At 39.4% G+C, this 23,672-nt stretch overlaps 1 pseudogene; it reads right to left on the reverse strand.

Moving 5' to 3' along the window:
- Positions 1-1,273: 1,273 nt before the first annotated feature.
- On the reverse strand, positions 1,274-15,129 carry LOC128124279 (transcriptional enhancer factor TEF-4-like; annotated as a pseudogene).
- Positions 15,130-23,672: the final 8,543 nt, after the last annotated feature.

Genomic DNA, 23,672 nt, shown 5'->3' on the forward strand with positions numbered 1-23,672 from the left:
TTCTGAGATCAGACCTTTTTATTTTTATCATGCCCTCCTCTCCAAATGAGGGGTACAGGGAGAGCCAAAGGGCCCTTCCTGGGAAGGGGTTGTTCTGAGGAAGACCAACAGTGGACCCCATCAGTCCCTGACCAGGTGGTAGATGTGGTGCTGGGCTCCTCGTTAACTGGTGGAGACCTCGAAGATGTAGGCAGTGCACAGCAGCAGTTCCTGAGTGTCCCTGTTTTTTTTAATTATTATTTTTATTTTTATAATTTTTAATTTTATAATTAATTTAATTTTACATATCAGCCACGGATTCCCCTGTCCTCCCTCCTCCCGCCCCCCCCCCCAATCCACCCCCAATTCCCACCTCCTCCAAGGCAAGGACTCCCTTGGGGATTCAGCTCAGCCTGGTAGATTCAGTTGAGGCAGGTCCAGTCCCCTCCTCCCTTCACCTAGGCTGAGCAAAGTGTCCCAGCATAGGCCCTAGTTTCCAAAAAGCCAGCTCATGCACTAAGGACAGGTCCTGGTCCTACTGCCTGAGGGCCTCCTAAATAGTTCAAGCTAATCAACTGTCTCACTTATCCAGAGGGCCTGATCCAGTTCTGTGGGGGTTCCTCAGCTATTGGTTCATAGTTCATGTGACAGAGAAATGGATGAGATCTACATGAGCAAACTGGACGTGAGGTGGGGTAATGAAGGGCAAGGGTCAGGGCAAAGAGAGCTTAGGGGAGCGGGAGATCCCAGCTGGATCAAAAACAGAGAGGGAGAATAAGGAAAGAGATACCATGGTAAATGAAGACCCCATGGGAATAGGAAGAAGCAGAATGCTAGAGAGGTCCCCAGAAATCCACAAAGATACCTCCACAATAGACTACTGGCAATGGTCGAGAGAAAGCCGGAACTGACCTACTCTGGTGATCGGATGGTGAACACCCTAACTGATGGAAGCGGATGCAGAGATCCACAGCCAGGCCCCAGTTGGAACTCCAGGAGTCCAATCGGCAAGAGAGAGAGGAGGGATTATATGAGCAAGAGATATTGAGACCATGACTGGAAAAAGCACAGGGACAAATAGCCAAACTACTGAGTGTCCCTGTTTGTCGCCACCTGGAGGATGGTGAAAGTTCTCCAAGACATTGTTTATCATGTAGCTTCAGGCAGCTGCCGCAGCTTGTGTAGGAAATTAACCAGGTACTCATACGTTGGGGAGCTTAGCAGGTGGTACACAAAGGGCCCATCCTCCAGCTGGCCCGCTCTGTCTCCACCTTCTCCACCACTTACTTGCTTGCTAAAGGAGCAGACTTTGGAGGAGCAGGTAAGTGTCATGAGCTCCGGGACTGGGACACTGCTGACTGATGTGGACAAACAGGTGTCTCTGGAACGAGTCTACTGAACAAAAGCTGAGAACTCCACCAGCTGCAGTGCCCAGGGCCCGAGCCTGCCAGGCTGGGGGAGATGGAGCAGGTGGGGGGACAGGGGTGAGAGGGCTGGGGGCGGCTCATACCTTGATAGGTCAGTGGATGCGGGAGTCAGTGACACGGAGAATGGTGTCTGTGAGAATGGCTTCACGTCTGGATCATTCCATGGTGGCCTAGAGCTCCCTGACCAGAACTGGAAAAGCTCAGTGGCCTGAGGGCCCGAAGGACACAGCTTGGCCTGCGGGAAGTTACAGAGATGAGCTGTGCCAAAGACATGGTAGCCGTAGTCTGGAATGCCTTGTCCTTGGAGACTTGGTCCTTCAGCTTGGACTGAATTTCTCTGGATGTGACTGTAGACCTGCTTGCGAGTTCTTGTCTTCCCTGTCCTCAGCTTGATGTGATGGGCAATGAGTTCATTCTGGCCGTACATCTTGCCCTTATCTGATAGGATGATCTTGCGGCAGCCACATGGAGGGTAGATGGCCAGGGCCTCCTGAAAACTGTTGGATGTCAGGGCTCCACACACCCTCTGCGTCAGGGTCCCGACCTCCAACACCCTCACGGCCAACAGTGTTCTCCTCACTGCCTGTCCAGCCCCTGCCATCATCCAGGGGGTGCCCAGTCTGGGGTTCCCCTATCAAGGCCTCACCTTATTGCTCGGAACTTCCCACCCCAACTCACACACCCCAAGCAGTATCCTCCCTGGTGGAATTTTTAAGACCGCTTGTGTACACTATCATATTATCTGTGAATAGAGATGCTTAGACTTCTTCCTTTCTAATTTTATCCCCCTGATCTTCTTTAGTTGTCTTATTGCTAAACTACAGTTTTATAACTAAAGTTTTAAACTAAGTTTTATAACTAAAACTTCAGGTACTATATTGGTTAGATATATAGAGAGTGGACAGCCTTGCCTTGTTCCTGATTTTAATGGATTTGTTTTGAATTTTTTTCCATTTAATTTGATGTTGGCTATAGGCTTGCTGTATCCTTAATATCTCTAGGACTTTTAACATGAAAGGGTTCTGGATTTTGTCAAAGGCCATTTTGGTATCTAATGAGATTATTGTGGTTTTTTCCCCCTTCTTTCAGTATGTTTATATGGTGGATTACATCTATCTATCTATCTATCTATCTATCTATCTATCTATCTATCTATCTATCTAATCTAATCTATCTATCTATCTATTGTTATATATTGAACCATCCTTGCCTCTTTGAGATGAAACCTACTTGAATGTGGTTGCTGTGGGATGGTCTGTATGTCAAATTGCTCTGATTGGTCAATAAGTAAAACACTGATTGGTCAGTGGCTAGGCAGGAAGTATAGGCGGGACTAACAGAGAGGAGAAAAGAAAGAACAGGAAGGTGGAAGGAGACACTGCCAGCTGCCACCTTGACAAGCAGCATGTGAAGATGCCGGTAAGCCATGAGCCAAGTGGCAATGTATAGATTTGTGGAAATGGATTAATTTAAGCTATAAGTTAGCAAGAAGCCTGCCACAGCCATACAGTTTGTAAGCAATATGTCTCTGTGTTTACTTGGTTGGGTCTGAGTGGCTGTGGGACTGGCGGGTGACAAAGATTTGTCCTGACTGTGGGCAAGGCAGGAAAACTCTAACTACAGTGCTGGATGATGTTTTTGATGTTTCCTTGGATTCAGTTTACAAATATTTCATTGAGTATCTTTGCATCTGAGTTCATAAGGGAAATAGTGTGTAATTCTCTTTCTTTGTTGAGGCTTTGTGTGGTTTGGGTATCAAGGTGACTATGGTCTCATAGAAAGAATTTGACAGTGTTCCTTCTGTTGCTATTTTATGGAATAATTTGAGGAGTATTGGTATTATGTCTTCTTCGAAAGTCAGGTAGAATTCTGTGTTAAAATTGTCTAGCTGTGGTCTTTTTCTGGTTGGCAGACTTTTAATGACAGCTTCTATTTTTTTTTAGGAGTTGTCAGTCTGTTTTAATTATTTATCTGATCTTGATTTAACTACGGTAGTTTGTATCTATCAAGAAATTTGTCCATTTCTTTTAGATTTTCCAATTTTGTGGAGTACAGGGTTTTGAAGGGGTCAAGGACACCATAAGAAAAACTCACAGAAACTACTAACCTAGACTCATAGAGGCTCATGGAAAGTAAACTGACAACCAGGGAGCATGCATGGTACTGAACTAGGCATTCTGCATTTATGTTACAGTTATGTAGCTTGGTTGGACACCTAACTGTGGGAACAGGGTTGTCTCTGACTCTTTTACTGGCTTTTGGGATCCTACTCCTCATACTGGGCTGCCTTGACCAGCTTTAATATATGCTAGGTGCTTGGTCTTACTGAAACTTGGTATGCCATGTTTTGTTGACATCCCTTGGAGACCTGTTCTTTCCTAAACGGAAACAGGGAGGAGTGGATTGGGGGGTGGTAACAGAGGGGGTGTGGGGGAAAGGAGTGGGAGTACAGGAGGGAGGGGAAACTAAGGCCAGGATGTAAAATCAATCAATCAATCAATCAATCAATCAATCAATGTTTATGAAAAAGAAAGTAATTTAACTAAACACTTATACACAGATAATTATTTAAAAAGTAAGACATAAAGGAATATATCTCACTAAATATTTAGCTTTCGATGTGAAATGTTCTGACCAGGCTCCTGTGCTTGAAATCTTGATTCCCAGATGATGAGGCTGTTTTGAAATGTTTGAGAACCAGAAGAAGTTATGGCCTTGATCTGTTCATAGCCAACTCTTGTTTTCAGTATTCTCCATGCATTCTATTCCACCAAGGCATGAAGAGTTGAGGAGTCCCCATGGCACACTCTTGCTCCTATGGAGATCATGCCACAAGATCTTCCCCACCATGAAGGTTTGTTTCTTTTCAAATCATGAGACAAAATAAATCTTTTCACTCTTACTGCCTTTCATTGGGTATTCTGTCATAATATTCACAGAGCAATTTAGTCAGCAAAGAATAAAACAATCTGAAAAGTCAACATGGCATACAGAATAAAAATTTTTTTAGAAGACACAGTTAAATGAAAGCTAGCATGTGAGAGTAAATATTGTTGACATTACCAAACATTAAAAGTGGCTTACAAGCTGGGCGATGGTGGCGCACACCTTTAATCCCAGCACTTGGGAGGCAGAGGCAGGTGGATCTCCATGAGTTCAAGGCGAAACTGGTCTACAGAGCAAGTTCCAGGACAGGCTCCAAAACTACACAGAGAAACCCTATCTTGAAAAACAAAAACAAAAACAAAAAAGTGTCTTACAGATTCAGCCCAATCTCTAGGCAATACTAAGGATCCTTCATTTTCAATAAATGTTATCAAAATTTGTATTGATTAACTAATGGCTCAAAAAACCTAATGGAATCTTGAATCAAAATCCAAACAAACAAACAAACAAACAAACAAACAAAAAGTCAACCCCCCAAAAACAAAGCCAAAGGAATAACTTACTTGTCATGCAAAAGCTCGATGGCAAGAATCTGTTGCTCAAGATAACATATACCCAAGAATCCAAGGACACAGGGGTATCCAGATGGGACTGACCTAGCGTTATCCCTATTGGCTAGCTTTTCCAGGGCTAGAAAGTGCCTCACTGCCTGCTGCTGTTAATTCTAACACTCTTCATAATATCCAAGAGTGGAAATAGTGGAGGTGTCCATGAACTTGTGAATACACAGAGACATTGTGGTAGACAAAGTAAGGAAGCACTATTCTGCCCTTAAAAAAAGAAGAAATAAGAAAAGAAAATGAAAGAGAAGAAAAAAAATATTCCAAAACTTGGCATATTCTCGTGTCTTTCTAAATGTTTATATTCATGCCTGTAGACTACTATCACTCTCAGCCTGGGGCAGAGAAACTTCATTTTGCAGAGGATGCTGGTTAATGCAGAGATTGATTTCTGGTCAAAGTCATGAGCACAAATGACTCAGGAGTAGGACATCTGTTATCTCCTCCAAGGCTCTGAGTATCTCACAGAAGAAAATGTGTAAATAATTTCAGAGCAGTAGAATGGGGAAGGGGTGACTTGCAGATACAACATGGCCATGACAATCCTGACACTCAGCAGCCATGGATTCCTGCATAAGATTGGATCCTCCAACATTCTATGATAGTTAGAAGAGGTATGCACATGACACATAACTTCCTGAGAATCTAATGGCTATTAATGTCTACTAGAAGAGGGGTGAAATTTTCTTCAACAATGTAGCCACTGGGCAATTAGGATGATGAAGTGGTTCAGAGGGAAATAAATAAATAAAAGGGTAATGGATGTGAATATAATTAGTATACATTGTATTTATGTGTGAAACTCAAAAATTAAAAATTAAAATAAAAATGCAACACTCCTGTAATTTATAGTCACATGGGTAGACTAAGAGGTCACTACATTTAATCAATAAAGCAGCTGTAGAAAGGCAAGGAGCACATAGTGTTAATTATATTCACTTATATTTTATGTAAAAGAGTTAATATTTCAGAACTGGAGAGTAGAAATCCAATTCCCAGCAAGTTGGAAGAGTAGGGGAGATAGAAGAACACAGAAAGTTACATTAGATGATTACTAATGACTTGTGATTTTTACAAATCACCAACTGGGAGAAAATTACTTAGAGCTACTGCTGGCTCCCCAGGCTTGCATTGTCAGTTGCTCTAAACAGGACATGAACTGACAATTCACGTTCTTTAGGGAGGTGAGGTCACAGTGTTACCAGTCCTTATCTCAGCCTTGCTGTGTACCTCTCATATATTTAAATGGACTGTGTTGACCATCACATGGATGCAATCAAGCTGGTATCAGGACTGAGTCAGGTGAGCATTTTCAATTTAATCTTAAGGTAGTCTATAAGGGAAGTGAGCCTTGAGTTTTTATTGTACCAAACAATGACTTTAGTGTTGCTTTGATTGGTTGATAAATAAAGCTGTTTGGCCAATGGCGAGGCAGGATAAGGTTAGGTAGTACATTCAAACTGAAGATACAGAAGAAGAAAGGTGGGGTCAGGGGAGAAGCCAGCCTGCTGCCGAAGGAGCAACAAGATGCCAGCAGACCGGCAATGCCATGGCCATGTGGCAACATAAACGTTAATAGGGATGGATTGAATTAAGTTGAAAGAGCTAGCTAATAAAAGCTGACCCATAGGCCACACAGTAATATAAGCCTCTGTGGGTTTACTTGGATCCCAGCAGCTTTGGAACTGGGTGGGGCACAGGAAAACTTCCAATTACACTTTAGAAAAGAACAAATTCATTACAAAAGTCATGAACAATGAAATGAATTCTAAGACACGAGGTAGCTGATAGTAAGGAAATTGAATAACATGACAGTATGCCATTCTGTTGTGACTCAGATTTTACTTACTTGATAAAGACTTTTTAAAATAATCAAGCTACATTTTCACATGTTTGAGGGCTATAAAGGCACCCTGCTACTCAGATGTTATAATAGAAAACAAAATAAAAAAATTCAAGGTTGCTATATGCTTTCCTCTTAAATTTTCATGGTGCTAATAAAGAGAAGACTGGGAAGGCTAGAGAGAAGGATCATGGTTAAGAGTACTTTCTGCTCTTGCAGAGGACCAGGGTTTAATTCCCAGCACCCACGGGACTGTTCACAATGATGTGTAACTCTACTTCAAAGAGAACTATCTTTCCAGTCTTCCCCAGTTTGGAGGCTGGCCAGCTCCATGGTGTGGGGTGGGAAAGGCAGACAGAAGGAGAAGAAGAATTCAAGGGGAAGAAGATGGAAGAGGAGGGCTAGAGAAAAGAAGAGAGAAAGAGGGATGTAGAAAGAGAGGAGGGAGGGATAGGGTCCAGGCACAGCTAGCTAACTTTATAAGCTAAATTTGGACCTGTTAGTAAATTTTTCATGTGCACATGACTGGCAAAAGGGGGAAATTTACAAAGAAATATGTTTGTGGAATTTTCCTGTTGAACTTCAAGACAAAATTATAATACTCCTAGTCATGATTGCTGTTGATAATCTTGATATTTACTCCAGGGATCAGAACCTGGATGGGTGGCTCATGCTGTTCCATTACAACCCACAAGTCAAATACATCCATAGTTTCAAACTCTCCCACAGATGCATTTCTGAGTAGGGAGCTTCTTAGAATGACCTTGTCCTTGGGAGAATCTCTGATGATTTTCCACCTTTCACTGTGTGTGTTCTCTTTAAACTTACTGATGGTATTTTGTTCAAACCTCCACCACAATTACTCTGTTTTCCCTAAATTCCTTAGTTTTTATGGGTAATAAACAGAGAAAATACAGGCAGTCAATTACTCAGAAAAGAAAATTCTCTGATATACAAGAATACACATATAACATGTCTATTTGTGTACCTAGTCATCGCTGCAAATTTTACCAAGATGATGTATGATGATTTTACATAACAGGTGAGGGGTGAACAAGACAGACAGAAATAAATAATAGAAATAACAATAACTATAAATGAAACAATAGGTCATTGTACATGATGTAAATACTTTTATAATACAAGTTTATTGAAGCAGTTCTAAATCCATTAAATAATGTAATAGTTTTGATATAATCTGAGGGTTGTGGAGAAATCTTTGAGTGTATAACTTTCAATCCATTGAAAAGTTCTGATGAGTGGGCAGAAAAGTTTTGGAAAAATCACCCCCCCACACACACACGAGATAATCATTCATGAAATCTGATTTTTTTTTTTTTACAAAATGGTGCTGTTAAAGCTGGAGATAAACAGCGTTCAGAACAGAAAATATTATTTTGCTTATTTTTACTTTTTTGTTGATTGACAGTTTCATAATTTGCATAATGCATGTTAGTCATTTTCACATTCCATTCCTCTTTCACATCTCCTTCCTCTTCCATAGGAACTTTAGTCTCAACAAGTTACTTTCATACATTCACACCTTCTTTCTGTATGTCACCCAGTGACTTTAATTAGGATAGAAATTTCAGGCAAGCCTGTTGTTTGCACATTACATTATTTAGATAAAAAGTATTAAAATAGGTTATTTGCACATATGAGCATATTTTGAAGCAAAACAAAGAAAAGAATGAATGGGATTGGGTGAATGTGGAACATGATTGAAAGTGTTTGGTAGAATTTAAAGAAATTGCTCATTGTCAAAGTTAAAAGACGTGATTTTTTGATGAAATAATATGGATTTATGAATGGTTTCAAAGGAGTATTTGGGGACAATGGTTGACCAGGTCGGTAGTACTGAGGTTTTCTTATCTTCAAATAAGGAAATGAGTTCATGGTAGTATTATTCATTAAACTCAGAACAGTGAAAGAAGAAAGCTACAATCTATTTTGTTTATATAAATCTGCAGAGTTCTCCAAAACAAAATACTCTCAGTAACAGGAATTTACTTAAAACTTCCTCTGTAACTACATTATAAATCTGACATGAATTATTAACATTGAATATTTGAGGAGGTGCCAACTAGATGAAATGAACATACAATATTGAACCCTTTTAACAAAACACAGGAATGCTTGTTTTCAGAGTGAATGAGACAAAAATATATTGACCACATCTTATGGTAAAAATTGATATGTTCATATTCAAAAGACAGAAAAATGTAGGTTTTTAGATACACAATCAGATGCATATATACATAAACATATGGATGTATATATACATAAACATATAAATGTATATATACGTATATTTTTCCCCATCTGGCTTTGTAGTCTAATACCCAGTCAATAGCTTGATATGTTTCACATGGCAAGATATTATTATTTCTCTATAATTATTTACATATGTGAGCTTGCTTGTTTATATGTGTGTACAGGAGTAAATGGCTGTGCTTCTGTGTATATGCTTATACACACAGATTGGTATATATCAAAATATAATATTTGAAAAGTATACATTTTGAAATAACACTAGAACTGGGAATATAGGTGAGTAGTAACGAGTTTGTTTAGACAAAAAAAAAAAGAAAATTATTAATGCGTAACTGCAAGACTAGGAAAATATTAAAGTGTGTGTGTGTGTGTGTGTGTGTGTGTGTGTGTGTGTGTGTGTGTGATATTTACAGCATGATGCTGCCAGCTGACTGGTTCTAGTTCCATGATTTAAATATATATTTAATTATTAATTATTAAAACAAATAAATTACATATATTATATATTAGAATCATATATACATGTCATTTTAATCCTGATGGTTTAGTAACAATGTTAGAAATTTCCAATAACTATTGTCCATCACTAATCTTTGTTTTTTCTTAATTGAAGAAGAATTTTTATTCATTTTACATACCTCACTCAAGATGATATTTTTTAGTTCCCTCCATTTGCCTGTAAACCTTATAATGTCATTGTTTTCTATAGCTGAGTAATACTCCATTGTGTATAAGTACAATAGTTTCTTTATCCATTCTTTAGTTGAGGGGCATTGAAGTTGTTTCCAGGTTCTGGATAGTATGAATAATGCTGTTATGAACATAGTTGAGCAAATGTCCTTATGGTATGATTGAGCATCCCTTGGGTATATGCCCAAGATTGGTATCATTGGGTCTTGAGGTAGATTGATTCCAATTTTCTAAGAAACCACCATACTGGTTTCCAAAGTGGCTGTACAAGTTTGCATTCCCACCAACAGTGGAGAAGTGTTCCCCTTGTTTCACATCCTCTCCAACATAAGCTGTCATCAGTGTTTTTGATCTTAGCCATTCTGACAGCTGTAAGATGGTATCTCAGAGTCATTTTGATTTGCATTTCTCTGATGACTAAGGAGGTTGAGCAATTCCTTAAATGTCTTTCAGCCATTTGAGTTTCTTCTGTTGAGAATTCTCTGTTTAGCTCTGTAGGCCATTTTTCTAATTGGATTGTTTGGTATTTTGATGTCTAGTTTCTTGAGTTCTTTATATATTTTGGAGATCAGCCCTCTGTCAGATGTGGGGTTGGTGAAGATCTTTTCCCATTCAGTAGGCTGTCATTTTGTGTTATTTACCATGTCCTTTGCCTTACAGAAGCTCCTCAGTTTCAGGAGGTCCCATTTATTAATTGTTGTTCTCAGTGTCTGTGCTACTGGTGTTATATTTAGAAAGTAGTCTTCTGGGCCAATGCATTCTAGGCTGCTTCCTACATTCTCTTCTGTCACATTCAGTGCACCTGAGTTTATGTGGAGGTCTTTGATCCACTTGGACTTAAGTTTTATGCAGGGCAATGGACATGGATCTATTTGCATTCTTCTACATGCTGACATCCAGAGTAGTTATATTCACTTAATTTTATAAATGTCCTATGAGTTTTGAATGTACCAAACTGCACTATGTGCCTTGTTATTCTAGTCTGACTTTCTCTCCTTCTGTCCTAACTTTCCTGGTGTATGTGTTTTGATAAATTTCACATTGCATAATCTTGCTTTGCTCCTTTTCTCTTTACATGCCTGTTGTCTTCTCTTATCTTAACTTAGCTTTCTGATTGGCACATTTAAAACTCACTGTTTTCCTTTCTCCAGTTGTTTTCTGTTGTTATGAACTTTATCATTAGCCATTGGTCTCCTTTATATTAATTGTGCACTGGTTTATTTTGGCACATTTTCTATTGTGATGTTTGTCTTTTCCTTACTGATTTTCTTGATACAATAATTTTCTTCTGTGCTAGGAATGGATCTTTCATGCTATGACCCTTTACAGCTCATTCCCAATTTTCTAGTAAGACGGCCTTTATTTTAATATATCTTAATTTTTGTATTATACCATTTTAGGCTAATGGTCTATACATTATTTAAAAAAAATTTCAGCCAGCATGGTGGGGCATGACTTTAATTTCATCCCCCAGGAGGCAGAAGCAGGTGGATCTCTGACTTCAAGGCCAGCATGGTCAACAGAGCAAGTTCTAGGAAAGCCAGGGCTATACAGAGAAACCCTATCTCAAAAGAAACGTTAAAAATTCTTTTTTTTGAGGGCAAGGGAGAAAGTTCAGTGCATATCTGTAATCTCAATGCTACTGGTCTAGGAGAGAAGATAGAAGAATTCTGTGGGCTCACTGTCCAGCCACTTTAACTGAAATAATAAACTGTAGATTCAGTGAGAGAATTTGTCTCAGAGCAAAGAGAAACAAAAGAAAAACCCCAAATCAAATCAACTCACAATGCAGAACAACAGAGAAAGATACCCCAAATTGGCCTGTGGTTGTCTTCTGTACACACACACACACACACACACACACACACACACACACACACACACTGGCACACACATGTGCATCAAATAAACACAGAAAAAGAAAATGCTTATTCATAACACCACATAATTAATTACTAATTTTTAAAGATTTATTTTTATTATTTTAAATTGTGAATATATGATTGATGATGTCATCTTATATTCTCTGGAGTTGAAGTTACAGATGGTTGTAAGCTGCCCAACATGAATGGTGGAAATTGAGCTTGGACTCTCTGAAAGAAGAGCAAGTACTGTCAATTGGTAAGGCATCTTTCTAGCCCCTAGATTGCACTCTGATTAGCAATCTGTTCACAAGCAATTGGTATAGTGTACACAGTAAATGAGAACATTTTGACAATGTAGTTCACAAATAAAAATTTATCCAAAACTTTCCATACAATCAATCTCAGAAGTTCAGCATTCATGTGTTAAAACAACTGCAGATGAAAGACACTTGAAAAATGTTTGTTCCAAACTGACATACCTTAACATCATTCCCTAAATAACAGAGCATAGCGGCCACTTACATTTAAACAGCTTTAGGTATTATAAATAATCTGGCACTGATTTAACGTATAAGGCAAGGCTGAAGAGATGGCTTACTGAATAAATGTTCTTGCTGTGCAAGAAAGGGGACCTGAGTTTGAATCTGTAGAACCCACATAAAGCCAGGTACTATAGCATGTATCTGCAATCACAACTCTCCTAGAGCAAGACCAAAGAGGAGAAAAAAGCTCACTGGACAGCTAGCCCAGCATGCGAAGTGGCAAACAAGAGACCCTGTCTTGAAGATGAAGACGAATACCTGTAACACTTCCACATACACTGTAGCACGTGTGTACCTATAGTCACATGCGTGCTCAAGCATGGAGACACACACACACACACACACACACACACACACACACACACACACTAAAGTATAAAAAGGGGGTGTCTATGAACAAATTCAAGCACTATGCCTTTTTATAAAAGAGACTTGAGCAGCCAGGGCTTTTGCTTATTTACAGGGGGACTGAAATCCAGAACTTTGAAGACATGAAGGGACAGATGACATGTGATTCCTAGTCACTCTCGTCATTGCTTCACCTATGGTAACACAGTCTCCAAGTGGGAGAAGATCATTTGATTATCTTTACATTGTTTTCTGACTCTTGGAGCCTCCAGGAATCCAAAGAACCACACAAATTATTGTAAATTATAGTGTTACACATTGTAAATGGTTATTTTATCCCAGGAAAAAGAAATTGCCAAGACATTCCCATGACACAATGGCCTCTCACACTTTAGCAGGAACCCTATTTATAGTACAAACTGTTGCTGGGATTTTAGCAAATTTCTCTCTTCTTTATCATTATGTCTCTCTGTGTGTCACTAGATTTAGGTTTAAATCCACAGATGTCATAGTTCAGAACTTGACTGTAGCCAACTCCCTTATCATGCTTTCTAAAGGAATCCTACAGACCATGACAGCAGTTGGAGTAAAATATTTCCTTCATGAGTTTGGTTGTATATTCATTCTGTATATTTATAGAGTGGCCAGGGGTGTGTCAATTGCGACAACCTGCATACTCAGTGTCTTTCAGGCTATCAAGATGAGCCCCATGAACTCCAGTTGCAAGAAGCTTAAAACAAAAGCCCCCCAGTACGTTGGTGTCTCTATTTTCCTTTGTTGGATCCTATATATGTGTGTAAACTTAATTTTCCCTCTGTACAACCACAGCAAATGGAATTTCAAAAACATCACATGGAAACTAGATTCTGGGTACTGCTCTGCAGGGCTTCAGGATGCAATCACAGGTTCATTGTACATAGTACTGTTATTGTTACCTGAAGTCTCATTCTCAGGGCTCATGCTGTGGTCTAGCAGCACCATGGTTTGCATCCTAAAGGCACAGGAAACAGATGCAGCACATCCACAAGGCAAGGCTCTCCTCTAGACCCTCCCCTGAGGCCAGAGCTACCCAAAACATCCTGGCCCTGGTATGCACCTTTGTGTCTTTTTATACACTCTCATCCACTTTTTATGCTTATATTGCTGCCTTTAATATTTCCAGTAAGTGGCTGGTGAATACCTCTGCCCTAATTTCTACATGTTTCCCGACCATCAGCCCTTTGGTTTTAATGAACCGTGACCCCACTCTAACAAGACTCTGGACCAAATTCAGACAGTCTGTTAGATGCATGTAAAGTTTATGTTTCTTCACAAACTATAGGGTTATACAAAGACAAATGTGCAACTCGAGGAGAAAGATACAAGCTTCTTAAGCCAGACACTAAGGCTGGTTGGGATTTCTCCAGATGGTTGAATGTGAAATTCTGGATGATAGACAAAGTATGTCTTACAGCAAGGGTTCACCCTCCTTCACTCTAATGACTCTAGTCATAAAGCATTTCATTAACAAAAATTAAATAGACCTAGTGTCATATTAACAGGCTTGATGTAGATATAATGCATGAAATGAGTGGCAAATACTCTTTAAGACACAAGGAGCACTCTGCTGGAAGTGTGAAGTAATGTAAGTCTCATGGGAAGTGGTCTTAGCAGGTTTCTTCCAGGATTGTCTGTGTAGAAAACATAGACTCTGGACCATAAAGACAGTTTCACTCACTCATGTCTATAACGGATTTTTTTTCTTATATATGAAAACACTCTTTGTCAAGACACAGGTGGGACAGTTTCACTAAGTTTCTGTCAAGAGTTTGGCATTTCTGGAGTTACCGGGGTGGCTCAGTGGTTAAAGTGTTTGTTGTACAACCATGAGAACCTGAGTTCAGATCCCCAGCACCCATGAAAATACAGGCATGGTGGCCCTGTTTACAATTCCAATACCTGGGGAGGAGAGTGATAGATCTCAGCTCTCCAGCCAGCCAGTGTAGCCAGAATGTAGCTCAGTTAGAGACCCTATCTCAAAAGTATAAAGATGTGGCTAAACATGTCAGTCTGACAGCAATTTCTAGCCTCCATATGCATCTGCATGGGCAAGTGAATAGACACTCACAAACATCCACATGTAAACACACACACACAGATACAAACTTCTTTGCTTTACTACTTATCTCCTACCATGGTGTTTAGTCTTACTTCAGGTCCAAAGAGACAGACCCAGTCATGACTGTGGAGTGAAATCTAAAACCATGAACCATAGCAAATCATTGTGCTTTAAGTTGTGTTATATTCATTAGTATTTAATATAACAGCAGAAATGATTTTAAAATTATATTTAAAAATGCCAAACAAACAAAGTGAGAATTGTGAACTTAAGAAAGGACAGTGAACCAAAAGGCGACTGTCTGCTTGCCTCTCTGGAAAGACTAGGAAATCCCATACATTCTCTCATTTGTCTGAGAAATGTCCCCACAGGCTCATATGTTTGAACTGTTGGTCCCCATCTAGTGGTGCTGTGTGGGGAGGTTGTGGACGTTTCGAATGTCGGACCTTGTTGGAGTGAGCGCATCACTAGAGAAACCTTAGCGCTTTCACCGCCTGTCCACTGCCTGTGCTCACGGTACTTTCTGACTCCCAGATGAGCCTGCGCCCTGCTGTCATGCTTCCCCCATCATCACGCTGTTTCTCCCCTGGAACTCGGAGCTTTATCTCATTCAGGGAGCCAAGCATAAAACTTCGAAGTCCACCACAGTGACCTACTTATTGCTAAAGTACAGTATACATGCTAGCTATAGAAACAGTACGTCACAGTTCCAGTGATGACATTTATATGTAAGGGGCTGGTGTGCACAGCAGAAAAGAAAGTGCATATTTATGAGCAACAGGAAAAACTATGGTTTCTAATCCAAGGCATGAAAAACTTGAGGTGTAAACACAGGACTTAAGTCAGTCAGATTTTACTTTTTAATGAAGAGGCTCTGTCAGTGAACAGCCTCTGACCTCTCTTGTCCCTTGCTCTTGTATTCCTAATCTGAGCAACCCAAGAAGGCTTTGTGGTCCTTTCTTTGAGACTGAAGGGAAGCTTAATCACCACCATTCAGTACATTCACCTCATTCCCTCCTTCTCACCTTTAAGCACCCTACCATATGTGTTCCCATCATCCTTATTTATTTATTTATTTATTTATTTATTTATTTATCTATCTATCTATCTATCTATCTATCTATCTATCTATCTATCTATCTATCTATCTATCTATCTATCCATCCATCCATCCATCCATCCATCCATCCATCCATCCATCCATCTATCTATCTATCTATCTATCTATCTATCTGTCTATCTATCTATCTATTTATTTAATTTATTTAGGAATCAATTGCAAGACTGCCTTATCAATCCACAGAAAACTTTATAATGACAAATATCCTACAAGTTTATCCAGTAAACTCAGTACAATGGTAAATTATAAACTATAAGGGGCAAAAATAGAAAAACATAAATAATAAGACGCTGTTAGACAGAATGTCCTTCTGATGTGTTAATGCAAACAATAATAGGTCCAGCCAGTATTGTTTGCTCCTAGGGTCTGTGGAAGAGTCTAACAACCAGCTGAGGATTCTAATCTGAGGGATATAGAGTGAATCTAAGCACACTGAGTTCTTTAGTCCATTCACTTTATTCTTCTAAGTCAATTCTATCTACACAGCTTCTTTTCTGTTCTCATACTTAGCTCCTCTCAGTCCCTCCTGCTCTCAGTCCCTTCTGCTGTTCTCTCATCATTTTACCTAGTTCTTTCCATCTCTGTCCTCATCTTTGTTCTCAATCAGTTCTCCCCAGTGCTCTCAGAGAACCAGAGAACCCAAGCAGAAATTCTTTGGCAAAGCAATGTGAGTCTTGAAGTTTTCAGGGTCGCAGAGGGAGGTGATAAGGATCCACACATAAAGCAATAATTGTCAGCTTCCAATTACAACCCAAAAGGGGAGTGACTAAAGGGGAATTCTCTGGTAGTGTCAACTAAAGGCTAAGATCAATTAGGGAATTTATATGCTCAAACTATAATCTAGAAATGGCTATGTAGAATGTTAGGGGTCAATTAAGTCACAAGAAAGTAAACTGGCTGGGCAGTGGTGGTGCACACCTTTAACCCCAGCACTGGGGAGACAGAGCCAGGCGGATCTCTGTGAGGTTGAGGCCAGGCTGGTCTACAGAGCGAAATCAAGGACAGGTACCAAAACTACACAGAGAAACCCTGTCTCAAAAAACCAAAAAAAAAAAAAAAAAAAAAAAAAAAAAAAAAAAAAAAAGGAAAGAAAGAAAGAAAGAAAGAAAACTGTCTTTGCAGCGATTTTCCTGCTTGCTCATCCCAGCTGCAGCTGCTTTCTGATAGGGAGAGGGGAGTAAGCTCGGTTGCTTAGGCAACCTATGTCAGAGCATGTAGCATTTGATTAGTAGAAGCACTTTCGCTCAGAGTAATTGCCAAGGAGAAAATCTAGGAATAGCACCTGGCTGAGAAGGAATTAAAACTTAACTTGCACAAGAAAAAAGCTTGGTACCTATCTCCTGCCTGGCCTTGTAGACAATCTCCTTGGGTCAGTGCGAAGTAACTACTTTAATTCAGTAACTAGCAAATGGTTAAAACATTATCCCAGGAATGTGAGCAGTAAATCTCTAAGTTAGAGTCTTGTATAAATAACCCAGGGTGAAGGTAAGGAATTGAAGATTTAATTGCTAGTGGTTATTTTCTCTTATCTGTAAGTGAGATGAGCTAATGTTTATCTGCATTTATCCGTGGAAAAAGGGTATCTTACCTGGAATACTTTTGTCCAGAGAATGGCTCTGGCCAGATTTATGTTAATGAAAAAGTAAACATGCTGGGGACAGCCATTCAATTACCCCAAATGTATAAAGAAAGTTGTGCCCCACATTAAAATGCAATCATGAGATTACATGTACACCTAACATGGAAATGCACGGTAAGTGGGGAGACTCATAGCTGTTATTACACAAGAAGTTTACAACAAGAGACAGCCAGTTCATTCAAAAGGCTGTAATTCCATAGCGTCTTGCCTGACGGTTTCCTGATAGGTTGACCTTCTGCACTCTAGTTGTCACTGCTGTATACTTGCATGGACTTGTGCTACCAGTGGCTCTCAATAAAGTGTGGTATCCACTGGAGTATGGTCCAGGGACAATATTCTCGGGGAAAACTGACTCTTCCTCTGCCAACAATGATCAATTATCAATAAGTCCTCAGTTAGGGTGGGACTTATGTCCTCCTTCTCTATGCAGGAATTTTGTCTGGCTTGAGGTCCTGTAGCTCTTGTGCATGCTGTGACAACACATAGCAACAAGTAAATGGATGTATGGTTAATCTTGTCACAGAGTTGAGGACAGAGTTCAATGAAGAGAAGAATGGCAGAGGATACGACCAGAAAGGAGCTGTTTCACTTCTTGGTAACAGGAATTATTGTACTTCACCATTTTTGCAACAGTCCACCAGGATAGACTCAAGAGCAATGGGGTCTAATCTTTATCAAGACAAAGATAAATTTTTGTACTCTGATATTTGGGTCAAATTAAAAACAATAATCTAAAGCACCTGTTTCATTAGCGACATCCACACAACACTACCTTCTTCAAGTGACTCATTGTGTGAATAGCTTTAAAAGCCCCTGTCTTCTCAATTATAATTATAAACTAGTTCATGACTCATTCATAATATATTTTTCTTAATTTCTATCCTAGATCAAATAATTAATACTTAAAAATTTTAAAGCAATTTATTTTTATTTTTATGTAAGTGAATTTCTTGTCTACATACATGTCTGTATATTGTGTGCATTCAGTGCCCACAAAGGGTAGAAAGAGGGCTTAGGAGGACCTAGAACTGAAGTCACAGATGACTGCTAGTCTCCATGTGGATCCTGGGAATCAAAACTGCTGAGTTATCTTTCCAGCCCCAAATCATTAACATTTTAGGATTGTAGTTAGAAACCCATCAATTCACTTCATTTATTTTCAAATGAATTTTAAATGAAAGGACAACAGATTTCTCATTAGCCCTTTTCCAGAATTTTCTAGCTAATTTAGCACAAACTTGTACAGGTATTTTGTAAGGTGATCTACAGTGAACTGGTGGTGTACACATATGTGACCAGTCTGCCAACCTTCTTCTTGGTTCAGCCTGATGCATGCCTGACTATGAACCTTTCTCATGAGATTCTCCAACAGAAGCCATTGCAGAAGTTCAATGTTGGGGATCACTGTCAGATGATCTACTGAATATTTGAGGGCCTAAGGGAGGCTGTGGGTAATTGCAAGCAAACCTGTCTATATGACTACTTTAGGGACAGGGAAAGTTACCAAGTCTAAAAAACAGCATTTCAGTGAAGAGCCAACCTGTGTCTGGAAAATTCATCCCTGACTGCTCTTCTTTATACTCATCTTCCAGGCTTTTTTTCAGATAAGGTCCATCTTGAGCAGTGATTCTGAGTGCTGAATGACGGATCTTTTGCTTACTCAATAAGCGGGTACTAGCAAAACTGTACATTGAGATGAATGAAACCAGATGCATTTCTATTACCCTGTGCAAAAATCATCCAAAAGTCCTTAGTTTAAAACACCAAATGCTGAAACTGCTAGAGGAAAAAAAAACTGGGAATGCTGGTGAAGATATAGATGTAGGCTGAAATTTCCTGAAGAGAACTCCAGGAGCTTGGGAACCAGCCCCAAGAACCAACAACAACTTGAATAGTTTCTTCATAGCAAAATAAACCAGGAGCATAGCAAGCAAACAGGGCCCACAATGGGGGCAAATCTTCTCCAGCTCTACTTCAGATGGGGCAAATATCTGCTTTACAAAGAACTGCAAATGTAAGTCCTTAAACCCATCACAAACCCACAAGACTGAAAAAATGAACAAATAGACAACTGAAATGCATGGACAGTTTTCAAATGAAGAAACAATAATAATGGCCAATAAGTATTGGTAGAAGTATTAAGGCAACTCCACCACAAATAAGTGTTTTAAAAAATGCTCAACCTTCTTATTCATTAGGGCAATACAAATGAAAACTACTTTGAGAAACCACTTCACTCCTAGTCATAATAGCTATCTATAAGAAATCTCAGTAGCAAAAATATTGTTCCTATAAATTATCAGTGAAAATGCACAGTTGAGATAGACTACTGTGACTTTGGGAAAAACACTTTATGGCACATTTACTTTCTTCCTTGGGGACTGAAACTGGATGTAGGTGGACAGGCCTGGCTGCAGTGTGCTTCACTCTCATCTTGTGATTTATGTGCTGAAAGGAACTCGTCCTCCTGTCTTTTGGGAGATGAAAGGGAAAGGAGCAAAGAGATGGGGCTGAAGATGGAGGAGCTCATGATGTGCCTGTTGGAGGTTACTGCTCATTGTCACCAATCACTAATCCCTTCTCTAATGGTCAATTTACAATAGTCAGATTCATTGCAGTATTGTTTTCCTTATAAATTGTAACATTGTAGGTGAAGTTGAAGGAGGCTGTGGGAGTATACAGCAGGTGACAACGAGTATTCAACAGGTCAATCCACCAGACGAGTAACGCTCTGATGGGGGGTCCCACCTGACAAAGTAGCAGAGTCACTGACTATAAATGACTGGTTGTTTCTGTGTGTAATTTCTCTCATGTGCCACTTCATTTCTTCCTTAATAACAGCTATGGGTATTTTCCCCACTGCATGTGTGTTCATCTCGTGAAAATATTCCCTCTTTGGGCACACATATAGCTGTGGATGCTCAGGAAGACTATTTCTGCTTACGTGTATAATTCTAATAATACTAGAATATTTTTCATAACTGACATAGGAAAGTAACAGTATTCTCAATTAATTACAAAGACAGCCTTTTACACATTGTGCTAAGACCTTAGAGGAAACTCAAAACAGATGAGCTGCCCCTGGAGATGAATACACAGGGACACATTCCCAGGTGTTTATTGCTGAATCAAAGTCAGACTTGAAGCAACTTTGGTAGATATAACTCTCTGCAGCAATTGGTTTTCTGCACATCGTCTTAGCTTCAGTTTATGTTGTAGGCTCAAGGTTCAGCCACCTAACTGTTTACTTTCTATCTGAGAACCCTAACCATTTAGGCTACATGCATGGCCAATCGTTACTCACTGGCCCATCAATGTGACCTCCGTAGTCTGAAAAAAACTGTGTGACTTATGTGTCACGAGAATGGGTAGGACTGGGAAAATTTAACATAAAATTGTCCAGAGTTTGGCTGTTAGGGTAGTAGAGAGAGTAGTGAGAGATGTGTATGTGCTGAGTGAGGGATGTAGCTGAATGGGCAGAGAGAAAAGTGTGAGAAATGAAAAAGAAGAAGAAGAAGAAGGAGGAGGAGGAGGAGGAGGAGGAGGAGGAGGAGGAGGAGGAGGAGGAGGAGGAGGAGGAGGAGGAGGAGGAGGAGGAGGAGGAGGAGGAGGAGAAGAAGAAGAAGAAGAAGAAGAAGAAGAAGAAGAAGAAGAAGAAGAAGAAGAAGCAATATGAGAGAAGTGTGAGAGAGGATTGGAACTAAAGAGAACCGGAACTAGAGAGAATTGGAACCAAAGGTTTAGAATAGAGAGTATTAGAGCCAAAGATTTAGAACTACAGAATTGGAACTGAAGGATTATAGCTAGGGAATTAGAGACAATTCTAACAAGAGAATTAGAGCAGAAGAAGAACAAAAGAGAGTGACCCTCAGATCGTGTGTGCTTTATTATAGATCAGAAATCTTTCTATTCCCGCTCTTGAGAAGTCTTTTTCTGAGTAACCCTGGGTAGCAGTTCTGGGAGCTGGACTCTTGGTTCACTAAATAAAGTAACATTAAGAAAATGGCTGATCGGAATTTTCTTTCTACATCTCTGATTTTAATTTTGGGAGTAGCTCACAAGGAAGAGAGAGCACCTTTGATGAGACTGGAAGTTTAGTGGTGAATTTCCAGCACACTGCAGGATCTAAAATTCTCAAAAACCTCAGATTCCAGGGCAAGGTTTACATCCCATATTACCCACACTCATCTCACCCAAGGTGGAAGTTCTCAAATAAATGTATAAATCTTGTCTACCTATGTAGAGTGGAACTCTGACAAAGAGTTCAAAGGTGATGATCAATTTTGAGTGGTTTCAGGTTATGGGAGTAGGAATGAGATGTTTTGAACCCTCCCATTCATCCTAAGGGATTTCTCATAATGTCTTGGAGTCCCTTGGCCATGGACCAATCCTTATTGGGCAGAGGCTCCATGTGTGCAAAGGTTACCCCTCTTTCCTCCTTTTCTCTCTTCCAAGAAAGGAATTGCCATATTTTATGATAGAACACAATTGTTAGCGTTTGTATGAGACAGGTCAATTAGTTGTAAACTTTCACACACATGCAGGTGAGTATTATATATAAAACTTTGAAGAGAAACCCTGTCTTGAAAAACCAAAAAAAAAAAATTACTTTGACTAAATGTCCTGTCATCTGCAATAAAACAGATGGACCTGATAAGCACCATGTAAATTAAGATGAACAAATGCAGCGAGACATTTTTACTTACATATAGAATCTATGAAAGCTTAATTTAGAGACTCCCTGTAGAAAAGTGGAAAACAGAGGAGTAAGAGAAATGAGGAAATGTTTGTCAAGATACACACATTTTCAGCAATAAAATGAATCAGTTCTAGGTCTGGAGAGATGGCTAAGGTTCTCAAATTCTTACTGTGGAAACATGTACACCTGAGTTTCACCTCCACCAACTACAGGAATGTAAATGAAGCTTCAGGCACCTGTAATAGCAAAGGCACAGATTCAGGAGGATCTCTGGCCCTGGCTGACCAGCCAGTCTAGCTGGACTCACAAGCTTCAGGTTCTCTGACACATACACTCAAAAAGACGTGCAGGGTCCAAGGCTCTAAAGTGTACAACAGTGACTACACTTAATGTTTCTTGTATGTGGAAGGTGTTAACACAGATCTTGGAAGTCGTCATCTCTAGAAATTGGTCATAGAGGTATGGGTTTTAGAGTTTGTATTGCTATGATAAAACACCACAAGAGAAAGATATTTGGGGAGGAAATATTTATGTTTCTCTTGTATTTCCAAGCAACAATCTATCACCAAGAGAAGGAAAGACAGGAGCTCAAGGCAGGAACCTTAAGGAGGACTGAAGCAGATGCCATGGATGGAATCTGGTTACAGGCTTCCTTCCCCTGTCGTGCTCAGTCTGCTTTCTGAGACACCCTCAGATGACCTGCCAAGGGCTTGTACCATCCATTGTGAGCAGAGCCCTTCCACATCAAACGCTAATCAAGAAAATGCCTGACAGGTTGTTTATAGGACAATCTGGTGCAGTCATTTATTCAGTTGAGGTTCTCTTTTTCCCAATCACTCTAGCTGTGTTGTTGACATAAAACTACACAGCACTATATGCCACATAATTTGATGATGGTAATCAATTTTTCATTTTATATATACACATATGAATACACATACACATATAGGAAGTTTTCACCACATATAATCTGAAAATGAAATTTCATTTTTCAATCATACTGCAATAAATCTGGAAAAATTTTGGCTCCAAAAAAACAAGGATTTACAGAAGTCAACACAGAAAAAGTATTTTGCAAATGTCCATAAGAGCATACCATTAGCTGCTAAAACCTTCCTCAGTACTGGTGTTATTACACTCACATGCAGACTGTCCTTTAATAATCAAATCCCATCAAGTTTCTAAATATTTTCTGTTCAGAGCATGAGGATAATGAAATGCTATTTGATTATCTTCATTTATATATTTTTTGTTTTGGCAAGAGAAGTGGCTAAGGAAAAACTGTCCAATGAATTTTAATCTGTTGGTGTAAAAAAAGGTAAGATAAATGTAAAAAAATAGATTGTAAATCAAACCATTGTTTTACAAACTATGACAAATTCACAATTTATATAAATTGATTAACATTTTCATGTCACAAAACAATATAGGATATGTAAATATATAATTTATGATATGTTCACAAATAGTATGTGTACATGTTAGTTCATGAATGTACACCACCTGCTTTTATGACATGATTGAGTATATATACATAATTCAATAGTATACATTATTCCAAAAACACACAATTTTGATGTTACTGATATGGTTAGAATATTGTATTCCCTGCACAGGCAAAACAGAGTGGAGACTCACAGAG

Source organism: Peromyscus californicus, unplaced genomic scaffold (assembly GCF_007827085.1).
Source record: "Peromyscus californicus insignis strain IS unplaced genomic scaffold, ASM782708v3 Scaffold_4__1_contigs__length_199733344, whole genome shotgun sequence".
Classification (NCBI taxonomy): domain Eukaryota; kingdom Metazoa; phylum Chordata; class Mammalia; order Rodentia; family Cricetidae; genus Peromyscus; species Peromyscus californicus.